Consider the following 12,223-nt stretch of genomic DNA (forward strand, 5'->3'; position numbering starts at 1 on the left):
CCGTTTGGGAGCTTTGGTATAATCCCCATGGTCCTGACGGAGTCCCCAGCATCCACTAGGACGTTAGAGAAAATAAGATTTTACTTACCGATAAATCTATTTCTCGTAGTCCGTAGTGGATGCTGGGCGCCCATCCCAAGTGCGGATTGTCTGCAATACTTGTACATAGTTAGTTATTGGTACAAAAATCGGGTTATTATTGTTGTGAGCCATCTTTTCAGAGGCTCCGCTGTTATCATGCTGTTAACTGGGTTCAGATCACAGGTTGTACAGTGTGATTGGTGTGGCTGGTATGAGTCTTACCCGGGATTCAAAATCCTTCCTTATTGTGTACGCTCGTCCGGGCACAGTAACCTAACTGAGGCTTGGAGGAGGGTCATAGGGGGAGGAGCCAGTGCACACCACCTGATCCTAAAGCTTTTACTTTTGTGCCCTGTCTCCTGCGGAGCCGCTATTCCCCATGGTCCTGACGGAGTCCCCAGCATCCACTACGGACTACGAGAAATAGATTTATCGGTAAGTAAAATCTTATTTTTTTTACCCCATTATTACGTAGTATATATATTCCAGAGCTGGCTGAGCTGCTTTCTGTCTCTTTACTTATGGAGACTGAGTATGAGATGCCAGAGTAACTGCAGCGCATGGAAAGGGTTAAGGGCAGGGTGCTCCTCCTTCACCTCCCTGAGATGTTTGGCGTCAGAGAGGAAGAGACAGGGCAGGGTCTGAAAGAACAAAAGAAATGGACCCGAGAAGGAGAGAGGAGAATGGCCCCTTCGGCTGGCACGGATAGCAGACAGCGGCTTAGTTTATGATTTTTATAGTATGTCACTGGCTGGGACTGGCGGTCGCTGCTCAGGGGCAGGCAGTATACAATGAGTCAGTGTGACTCATTGTAGTGCCGCCGGCTGCAGGCCCCTTCACTGTGGCGGGCCCCTTCAATGCGGCGGGCCCCTCCACTGCGGCGGGCCTTGGTGCAAAGCACCGCCACTAGTACCGGCTCTGATGCTGTGGTTAGGGTAAGGTATAGGGTTAGGGCTACAACAGTAGAAAAATGTCGACATGCTGTCAGCGTGCACAATATCAACTACATGACCCTGTCGAAACTGTGTATGTTTATGTTTCATATGTTGACATAACATCCATGTCGCCAGTCAGCTTATTGACATTCCAACCATGATGCCATTCTCGTGTGTGTGGTTGTGCTGACATTCTGCATGTCACCATTTTGTACCACAACCGCTGAAATGTGTTTTATTTGTTGGTCACTCATTATAGAAAAAGAGGATTTAAAAAAATTTTAATTTTAGATTTTCTTCCCCTCTCCTAAATCCATATTGTTCCTGATCCATTATAGATGCTATTCACAGCGAGACATTCTGAAGTGGCGTTAGCAGAATGTATATAAAGCTGATACGGCTGTTCTTTGTATATCCTGACATTTCATCTTTCCCTCAGCATGCCGTGTACATCACCCGCCCGTCTTAGTGGAATCCGATACTAATAATTAACACACACGTGAAACAGAGAAAACAAAGACATACTCCTTACAGATAAATCAGGCAGGAACCACAGGTTAGTTCCTTTATTCCGGATCTATGGAAACAAGGTTAATATTCACAGCAGATGCCAGGACACCTTTTATTTGTATCTGGAACTTAGAAAACTATGATATTCAGGAAATGTTTCCATATATCTTAGCAACACCTGTTAAAACATAACAGGGAATCTATGAGTGAGAGGTGCGGTGCAACAATGCAGAAACTGTTTATATATCTTGTCAGGTTTACACCTCTGACAGCTGTGCAATAAGAGGACGGCTTTGTTCTGCATGATTGGAGACTATTCAGTGTGCAAGGCATGAGGTTCCTGGCGTAATATTGTGTCAAATGCAAGGATTAAAAAATTGGATCTCTGTGCATGAGAGATATAAAAGATTTAAAATTAGATTTACATTTTCTGATATTATTCTAGGCAGTGGCGTAACTACCGAGGGTGCAGCTGCAATGGGGCCCTAGATGCTTCAAGGGCCCGCTGCATCCCCTGCACCCAAGATCCGTAGCTCCCATTCACCCACCGCTGCATCATAAAGCCCTGTTCCCCACAGGCAGTGCAGCTGCATGGAGGATGCAGCAAGAGGGAAGGGGGCTACCCAGCCAGCTCTGAGTACTGTTATTCGTGTGTATTTAGGGGCGGGGCCTAATGTCTTGGATGTGCCCACCCCCATCAGAGACCTCTACTGGAGTCAGGTAGTGCTCGCTCCCCCCCCCCCTTTCCTCTTTCTCTCCCTGACACTCTCTATTGCTCCTCTCTCTTTCTCTCTCCCTGATACAGTAGTGTCTCTCCCTGATGACACTCTCTCTCTCTCCCTCACTCTCTTCCTGACACTGTCTCTCTCTCTCCCTCTCCCTGACACTGTCTGTTTCTTTATCTGACACTGTCTCTCTCTCTCCCTGACAGACACTCTCTCTCCGACACTGTGTTTCTTTCTCTGACACTGTCTCCCTCTCTCTCTCTCTCCCTGACACTGTCTATTGCTCCTCTCTATGGGGGTCATTCCGAGTTGATCGCTCGCTAGCAGTTTTTAGCAACCGTGCAAACGCATAGTCGCCGCCCACAGGGGAGTGTATTTTCGCTGTGCAGGAGTGGAAACGCCTGTGCAGCAGAGCGGCTGCAAACACATTTTGTGCAAAACAAGACCAGCCCTGTAGTTACTTATCCTGTGCGATGATTGCTGCGATGAGTGACACCGTAATGATGTCAGATACCCACCCAGCCACGCCTGCATTTTAACAAATACTCCCAGAAAACGGTCAGTTGCCACTCAGAAACTCCCACTTCCTGTCAATCTCCTTGCGTTCAGCTGTGCGATTGGAATCATCGCTAGAACCAGTGCAAAACCACAAAGGACTTTGTACCCATATGACGCGCGTGCGCATTGCGGAGCATACGCATGCGCAGATTAGCCATTTTTCTCTAACGTCCTAAGTGGATGCTGGGGACTCAGTCAGGACCATGGGGTTTAGCGGCTCCGCAGGAGACAGGGCACAATAATAAAAGCTTTAGGATCAGGTGGTGTGCACTGGCTCCTCCCCCTATGACCCTCCTCCAAGCCTCAGTTAGATCTTTGTGCCCGGCCGAGAAGGGTGCAATCTAGGTGGCTCTCCTGAGCTGCTTAGAATAAAAGTTTAAGTTAGGTTTTTTATTTTCAGTGAGTCCTGCTGGCAACAGGCTCACTGCTACGAGGGACTTAGGGGAGAGAAGTAAACTCACCTGCGTGCAGGATGGATTTGCTTCTTAGGCTACTGGACACCATTAGCTCCAGAGGGAGTCGGAACACAGGTCTCACCCTGGGGTTCGTCCCGGAGCCGTGCCGCCGACCCCCCTTGCAGATGCCGAAGTTGAAGAGGTCCAGAAACAGGCGGCAGAAGACTTTCAGTCTTCATAAGGTAGCGCACAGCACTGCAGCTGTGCGCCATTGTTGTCAGCACACTTCATACCAGCGGTCACTGAGGGTGCAGGGCGCTGGGGGGGGCGCCCTGGGCAGCAATGTATTATACCTTTTTTATGGCTAAAATACATCACATATAGCCCTTGAGGCTATATGGATGTATTTAACCCCTGCCAGATCTCACAAACTCCGGGAGAAGAGCCCGCCGTTTTAGGGGGCGGGGCCTATTCTCCTCAGCACACTGCGCCATTTTCCTGCTCAGCTCTGCTGGGAGGAAGGCTCCCAGGCTCTCCCCTGCACTGCACTACAGAAACAGGGTTAAATCAGAGAGGGGGGGCACTTATTTGGCGATATGATTACATATGTGAAAATGCTATAAGGGAAAACACTTGTATAAGGGGTTGTCCCTGTATAATTATAGCGTTTTTGGTGTGTGCTGGCAAACTCTCCCTCTGTCTCCCCAAAGGGCTAGTGGGGTCCTGTCCTCTATCAGAGCATTCGCTGTGTGTGTGCTGTGTGTCGGTACGTGTGTGTCGACATGTAGGAGGACGATGTTGGTGAGGAGGCGGAGCAAATTGCCTGTATTGGTGATGTCACTCTCTAGGGAGTCGACACCGGAATGGATGGCTTATTTAGGAATTACGTGATAATGTCAACACGATGCAAGGTCGGTTGACGACATGAGACGGCCGGCAAACAAATTAGTACCTGTCCAGGCGTCTCAGACACCGTCAGGGGCTTGTAAAAACGCCCATTTACCTCAGTTGGTCGACACAGACACGGACACTGACTTCAGTGTCGACGGTGAAGAAACAAACGTATTTTCCTTTAGGGCCACACGTTACATGTTAAGGGCAATGAAGGAGGTGTTACATATTTCTGATACTACAAGTACCACAAATAAGGGTATTATGTAGGGTGGGAATAATCTACTTGTAGTTTTTCCTGAATCAGATAAATTAAAGTGTGTGATGATACGTGGGTTTCCTCCGATAGAAAATTATTGGAGGTATACCCTTTCCCGCCAGAAGTGAGGGCGAGTTGGGAAACACACCTTAGAGTGGATAAGGCGCTCACACGCTTATAAGAACAAGTGGTGTTACCGTCTCCAGATACGGCCGCCCTCAAAGAGCCAGCTGATAGGAAGCTGAAAAATATCCTAAAAAGTATATACACACATACTGGTGTTATACTACGACCAGCAATCGCCTCAGCCTGAATGTGCAGCGCTGGGGGGGCTTGGTCGGATTTCCTGACTGAAAATATTGATACCCTTGACAGGAACAATATTTTATTGACTATAGAGCATTTTAAGGATGCATTTCTATATATGCGAGATGCGCATTCTGGCATCAAGAGTAGATGTGATGTCCATATCTGCCAGACGATGTTTATAGACATGACAGTGGTCAGGTGATGCAGATTCCAGACGGCACATGGAAGTATTGCCATATAAAGGGGCGGTCCATCGGACCTGGTGGCCATGGCAACAGCTGGAAAATCCACTTTTGTTACCCCAAGTCACATCTCAGCAGAAAAGGACACAGTCTTTTCAGTCTCAGTCCTTTCGTACCCATAAAGGCAGGCGGGCAAAAGGCCAGTCATATCTGCCCAGGGTTAGAGGAAAGGGAAGAAGACTGCAGCAGGCAGCCCATTCCCAGGAACAGAAGTCCTCCACAGCTTCTGCCAAGTCCGCAGCATGACGCTGGGGCCATACAAGCGGACTCAGGTGCGGTGGGGGGTCATCTCAAGAGTTTCAGCACGCAGTGGGCTCACTCGCAAGTGGACTCCTGGATCCTACACGTAGTATCCCAGGTGTACATTGGAAATTCGAGACGTCTTCCCCTCACAAGTTCCTGAAGTCTGCTTTACCAACGTCTCCCTCCGACAGGGAGGCAGTATTGGGAAAAAATTCACAGGCTGTATTCCCAGCAGGTGATAATCAAAGTACCCCTCCTACAACAAGGGAAGGGGTATTATTCCACACTATATTGTGGTACTGAAGCCAAACGGCTCGGTGAGATCTAAAAGATTTGAACAATTACATACAAGGGTTCAAATCAAGATGGAGTCACTCAGAGCAGTGATAGCGAACCAGGACGATATGGTGTCACTGGATATCAGAGACGCTTACCTACATGTCCAAATTTTGCCCTTCTCACCAAGGGTATCTCAGGTTCGTGGTACAGAACTGTCACTATCAGTTCAGACGCTGCCGTTTGGATTGTCCACGGCACCCCGGGTCTTTACCATGGTAATGGCCGAAATGATGATTCTTCCTAAAAGAAATATGGACGCTTTCCTGATAAGGGCAAGGTCCAGAGAACAGTTGGCGGTCGGAGTAGCACTATCTCAAGTAGTTCTACGACAGCACGAGTGGATTCTAAATATTCCAAAATCGCAGCTTTTTCCGACGACACGTCTAATGTTCCTAGGAATGATTCTGGACACAGTCCAGAAAAGGATGTTTTCTCCCGGAGAAGAAGGCCAGGGAGTTATCCGAGCTAGTCAGGAACCTCCTAAAACCAGGAAAAGTATCAGTGCATCATTGCACAAGGGTCCTGTGAAAAATGGTGGTTTCTTACAAAGCGATCCCATTCGGTAGATTTCACGCAAGAACCTTTCAGTGGAATCTGCTGGGAAAATGGTCCGGATCGCATCTTCAGATGCATCAGCGGATAACCCTGTCTCCAAGGACAAGGGTGTTTTCTTCTGCGGTGGCTGCAGAGTGCTCATCTATGAAAGGGCCGCAGATTCGACATTCAGGACTGGGTCCTGGTGACCACGGATGCCAGCCTGAGTGGCTGGGGAGCAGTCACACAAGGAAAAAATTTCCAGGGAGTGTGATCAAGTCTGGAGACTTCTCTCCACATAAATATACTGGAGCTAAGGGCAATTTACAAGGCTCTAAGCTTAGCAAGACCTCTGCTTCAAGGTCAGCCGGTATTGATCCAGTGGGACAACATCACGGCAGTCGCCCACGTAAACAGACAGGGCGGCACATGAAGCAGGAGGGAAATGGCAGAAACTGCAAGGGTTCTTCGCTGGGCGAAAAATCATGTGATAACACTCTCAGCAGTGTTAATTCCGGGAGTGGAAAACTGGGAAGCAGACTTCCTCAGCAGGCATAACCTCCACCCGTGAGAGTGTGGACTTCAGCGGGAAGTCTTTCCACATGATTGTAAACCGTTGGGAAAAACCAAAGGTGGACATGTTGGCGTCCCGCCTGAACAAAAAACTAGACAAATATTGCGCCAGGTCAAGGGACCCTCAGGCAATAGCGGTGGACGCTCTGGTAACACTGTGGGTGTACCAGTCAGGGTATGTGTTCCCTCCTATGCATCTCATACCAAAAGTACTGAGAATCATAAGATGGAGATGAGTAAGAACGATACTCGTGGTTCCGGATGGGTCAAGAAGGACTTGGTACCCGGAACTTCAAGAGATGCTCACGGAAGAACCGTGGCCTCTACCTTTAAGAAAGGACCTGCTCCAGCAGGGGCCTTGTCTGTTCCAAGACTTACCGCGGCTGCGTTTGACGGCATGGCAGTTGAACGCCGGATCCTGAAAGGGCATTCCAGATGAAGTCATCCCTACCCTGGTCGAAGCCAGGAAGGATGTAACCGCAAAACATTTTCACTGCATTTGGCGAAAATATGTTGCGTGGTGTGAGGCCAAGAAGGTCCCTACAGAGGAATTCCAACTGGGTCGTTCCTACATTTCCTGAAAACAGGACTGTCTATGGGCCTAAAATTAGGGTCCATTAAGGTTCAAATTTCGACCCTGTCGAATTTCTTTCAGAAAGAACTGGCTTCAGTGCCTGAAGTTCAGACGTTTGTAAAAGGGGTACTGCATATACAGCCTCCTTTTGTGCCCCCAGTGGCACCTTGGGATCTCAATGTTGTTTTGAGTTTCCTAAAGTCACATTGGTTTGATCCACTCACCACTGTGGAATTAAAATATTTCACATGGAAGGTGAAGATTCTATTAGCCCTGGCTTCAGCCAGGCGTGTGTCAGAATGGGCGGCTTTATCATATAAAAGCCCTTACTTAATTTTTCATTCTGACAGGGCAGAATTGAGGACTCGTCCTCAATTTCTCCTTAAGGTGTTTTCTGTTTTTCACATGAACCAACCTATTGTGGTACCTGCGGCTACTAGGGACTTGGAGGACTCCAAGTTACTTGACGTTGTCAGGGCCCTGAAAATATATGTTTCCAGGACGACTGGAGTCAGAAAATCTGACTCGCTGTTTAGTCTGTATGCACCCAACAAGATGGGTGTTCCTGCTTCTAAACAGACGATTGCTCGCTGGATTTGTAGTACAATTCAGCTTGCACATTCTGTGGCAGGCTTGCCACAGCCAAAATCAGTAAAAGCCCATTCCACAAGGAAGTGGGCTCATCTTGGGCGGCTGCCCGAGGGGTCTCGGCTTTACAACTTTGCCGAGCTGCTACTTGGTCAGGGGCACACCCTGACTGAGGAGGACCTGGAGTTCTCTCATTCGGTGCTGCAGAGTCATCCGCACTCTCCCGCCCGTTTGGGAGCTTTGGTATAATCCCCATGGTCCTGACGGAGTCCCCAGCATCCACTTAGGACGTTAGAGAAAATAAGAATTTACTTACCGATAATTCTATTTCTCGTAGTCCGTAGTGGATGCTGGGCGCCCATCCCAAGTGCGGATTGTCTGCAATACTTGTACATAGTTATTGTTACAAAAATCGGGTTATTCTTGTTGTGAGCCATCTTTTCAGAGGCTCCTTCGTTGTTATCATACTGTTAACTGGGTTCAGATCACAGGTTGTACGGTGTGATTGGTGTGGCTGGTATGAGTCTTACCCGGGATTCAATATCCTTCCTTATTATGCACGCTCGTCCGGGCACAGTATCCTAACTGAGGCTTGGAGGAGGGTCATAGGGGGAGGAGCCAGTGCACACCACCTGATCCTAAAGCTTTTATTATTGTGCCCTGTCTCCTGCGGAGCCGCTAAACCCCATGGTCCTGACGGAGTCCCCAGCATCCACTACGGACTACGAGAAATAGAATTATCGGTAAGTAAATTCTTATTTTTTCACTGATCGCTACGCAGCGAACAACGGCAGCTAGCGATCATCTCAGAATGACCCCCTATGTCTCTCTCCCTTATAGTCTATCTCTCTAACGACACTCTCCCACTTTCTTCCTGACACTGTCTCTATCTCCCTGACACTGTCTGTCTCTTTCTGACACTGTCTCTCTCCCTCCCTGACACTGTCTATCCCTCCCTGACACACACTCTCTCTCTCCCTGACACTGTCTCTCTCTCTGCCTGACATTGTCTCTCTTCCTCTCTCCCTGACACTCTCTCTCCCTCTCCGTCTCTCCCCATGACACTGTCTCTCCCTGTCCCTGACTCTCTCCCTGACACATCCTCTCCCTGACATACTCTCTCTCTGACTCTCTACCCGACACCCTCATGTTCTCTTTCTCCCACTGTGTCACAGCAATCTTCAAGTCTGACCACAGATTCTCAATTGGATTGAGATCTGGGCTTTGACTAGGCCATTCCAACACATTTAAATGTTTCCCCTTAAACCACTTGAGTGTTGCTTTAGCAGTATGCTTCGGGTCATTGTCCTGCTGGAAGGTGAACCTCCGTCCTAGTCTCAAATCACAGGCAGGCTGTAACAGGTTTTGCTCAAGAATATCCCTGTATTTAGCATCATCCATCTTACCCTTGACTCAAAACAGTTTCCCAGTCCCTGCTGCTGAAAAACATCCCCACAGCACGATGCTGCCACCACCATGTTTCACTGTGGGCATGGTGTTCTTGGGGAGATGAGATGTGTTGGGTTTGCGCCAGACATAGCGTTTTCCTTGGTGGCCAAAAAGTAAAATTTTAGCCTCATTTGACCAGAGCACCTTCCTCCATACATTTGGGGAGTCGTCCATATGCCTTTTGGCAAACTCAAAACGTGCCTTCTTATTTTTAACACTAAGTAATGTTTTTTTTCTGGCCCCTCTTCCATAAAGCCCAGCTCTATGTGGTGTACGCCTTATTGTGGTCATATGCACATACACCAGTCTTTGCTGTGGAACTCTGCAGCTCCTTCAGGATTACCTTTGGTCTCTGTGCTGCCTCTCTGATTAATGCTCTCCTTGCCTGGTCTGTGAGTTTTGGTGGCCGGCCCTCTCTTTTGGCAGGTTTGTTGTGGTACCATTTTATAACATATGTTTCAATAACTGAACAATTTAAGGAGCTTAAGTTTATTTATCACAAATACAATCACACATAAAAAATTACTCCAAATTAAAATTGGCAGTGAATGGGTACATTATTATAAATATACTCATCTAAGTATCTAGGTTATAATAAACCAATGTTGCTGTCCATTTATATTTTGTGCTGATATTGTCCAGAATTATTAGACTGATGTGCTATGCATAGCAAGTTCAAATTGATAGGAAATTGAGGCAATGGGTACGTTATGCTCACCCCTATTGGTGGAGATATAGTTCACTTATTGCTGGTAAGTGCGCTGATTTCCGTCGATGGCAAGTGCAGAAAAGGAAGCTCCAAGCAGCTGTATATTTTTCCCCTTCTTTAGATGATCCGGAGGGGAAATCAGCAAGTCTGTGACAGCGCGTCTGCTGATGGGGCTTTTTATAGCACAGCGACTGTGGATAGTGGTTGGATAATCGATGTGATAGAGGGCAGGAGGAGGACGTACACCAGCTTGATGGTACCACAAATAATGTCCAGCACCGGACTCGCAGCAATCGGGTCCTCAATGCGTTTCTCCGCTACTTCTGTCGGCGGTTTCTTCAGGAGGAGTGTATTAGCACAAAACAGGTGGAAGCGTATTTAAATTCACTATAGCCAATCAGCTTAGGCTTTCAGTTTTTCACACCTGTGTGCTATAATTACCATTATTCACTGCACATGTACAGAGACTATAATAAACAATGGATGCAATTGTTTGTTTTTTTAAAAAGGTAAAATATATAAAAGAAAGGTGCTTTTAATGTATATAGTATCAAGATTTTCCTAAAATTCATGTGCATAGAGGTACTTACATTGGTTCTATTCATTCATATATAGATGCATAGAAAATAGCGTATCAAAAACATATATAAATCTGACAGCATGTCTGAAATTAATAAACCCATCTTACTATTTATACTCCATTTCTTTAGAATATTGATATTAAATTATATTATATTAAATTATAGAGGGTGTTTTCAACTGATTTTTCATTATATAGCCAGAGGAGATTCAGAGTTACTCACATCAATTATCATTAGTATCTTCGAACTATGGTGGCCAATCCCGGGATCGGGATCGGCGGGATCCCGGGATTTAGGGCCAAAAACGTCCAGGATTCAATCCCGGGATTGGAAGGTCCAATCCCGGGGATTGAGGGATCAGCGTTGAGCGTCCACAGGACGCTCAGATGCTGCCCGGCTTCCTCCTTCTGGCTCGCCCGGCGCAGCAGGAGGTGACGCCACGCCGTCAGCCATGCACTGAGGGAGTGCAGGAAGAGATCCCCACCCGCCCGCCCACAGTATACGTTTAGTAATGTGTGCGGGGCGGGGTGGTGCGAGGGGGCGGCCACACACTTAAAAGCCAATCCCGGGTATCCCGGGATTGGCCATTTTTCAATCCCGATACCCGGGATTGAAAAAATGGCCCGGGATTGGCTTCCCTACTTCAAACCCTTTAGTTTGCTAATGAGCCTCCGTGGCTCAACTAGTAAGCAACCAGAGCAGAGTCACAGGTTCTAATCTCTCGTGAGCTCATTAGTCACTCTACCTTTCAAAACTTTAATTGGTAGAAGTGTAATATTTAGTATCATTATAATATTTCTTTTTAGGTAACCAAAATATAGTAATAGTACATATATATGAAATTCTGGTTTATTTTGATTCTCTAGTCAAAACAGCACTCAGATTTAAATATATTTAAATATATTAGTACTCTTATCAGTACTTAAATATATTTCAGTACTCTAATCAGATCAAAATACAACATTTTTATTATTATTAGTGTGTTAAGTGTATGATGTTTATCTGACAACTGTGTTAAAAGAGAACATGCGCACATAAGTATACATATATTCTCTCAAAATAACGGAGTCCTCACAGCAGACCCAAAGGAAAACTTATATACATACACAGAGACCCCCAAAAAATAAATAAAACCATACATAAGGTTTTTGCATTAGCAAATATTTCTACCAAACTGTCATAAGCAGAAGGCAATAGGTAAGGGAGATAATTTAAATATGGCCACATGCCAATACATGTCAGAATATATACAGACTTTTTTCTTAAAGAGGTAGGTAAATATAATGCAAGAGACACTTGAACCTCATATACAGAGGTGTACACATCTATATATACTATAGACGTGTCCAATATTATTAGAAGGATGATCTTCAGACTGGCTGCTTCACTAGGTATTTTAACTACATTAGGGACATAAACAGATATATACTAAGTCCATTAGATTATAAACCTACAGTATAACTGATCTCAGAAGGAACAACCGATCTACAAAAACCTATTATTTCATAGGGGTGGTCTTCAGGTTGCCGACTGTCGGGATCCGGGCGCACAGTATACCGGCGCCGGAATCCCGACAGTTTTTCTCCCTGGAGGGAGAATAAATAGCCCATGCCCGCAGCGTGGCAAGCGCAGCGAGCCCGCAAGCGGCTCATTTGCGCTCGCCACGCTGTCGGTATGCCGGCGGTCGGGCTTCCGGCGCCAGGATGCTGGTCGCCGGGAGCCCGGCCG

At 46.8% G+C, this 12,223-nt stretch overlaps 1 protein-coding gene and 1 long non-coding RNA gene across 2 annotated transcripts in view; one reads left to right on the forward strand and one right to left on the reverse strand.

Moving 5' to 3' along the window:
- The window catches only part of ADAMTS12 (ADAM metallopeptidase with thrombospondin type 1 motif 12), a 1,230,701-nt gene that overhangs the window by 116,540 nt on the left and 1,101,938 nt on the right, over window positions 1-12,223 (reverse strand). The gene's annotated exons all lie outside the window — the stretch shown is intronic.
- Window positions 1-12,223, forward strand: part of LOC135055953 (uncharacterized) — a 78,523-nt gene that overhangs the window by 15,915 nt on the left and 50,385 nt on the right. The window contains exon 2 of the long non-coding RNA XR_010243858.1: window positions 1,456-1,572. This is a non-coding gene — a long non-coding RNA (uncharacterized LOC135055953). The remainder of the gene's footprint in view (window positions 1-1,455; window positions 1,573-12,223) is intronic.

This window comes from Pseudophryne corroboree, chromosome 1, assembly GCF_028390025.1.
Source record: "Pseudophryne corroboree isolate aPseCor3 chromosome 1, aPseCor3.hap2, whole genome shotgun sequence".
Taxonomy (NCBI): Eukaryota; Metazoa; Chordata; class Amphibia; order Anura; family Myobatrachidae; genus Pseudophryne; species Pseudophryne corroboree.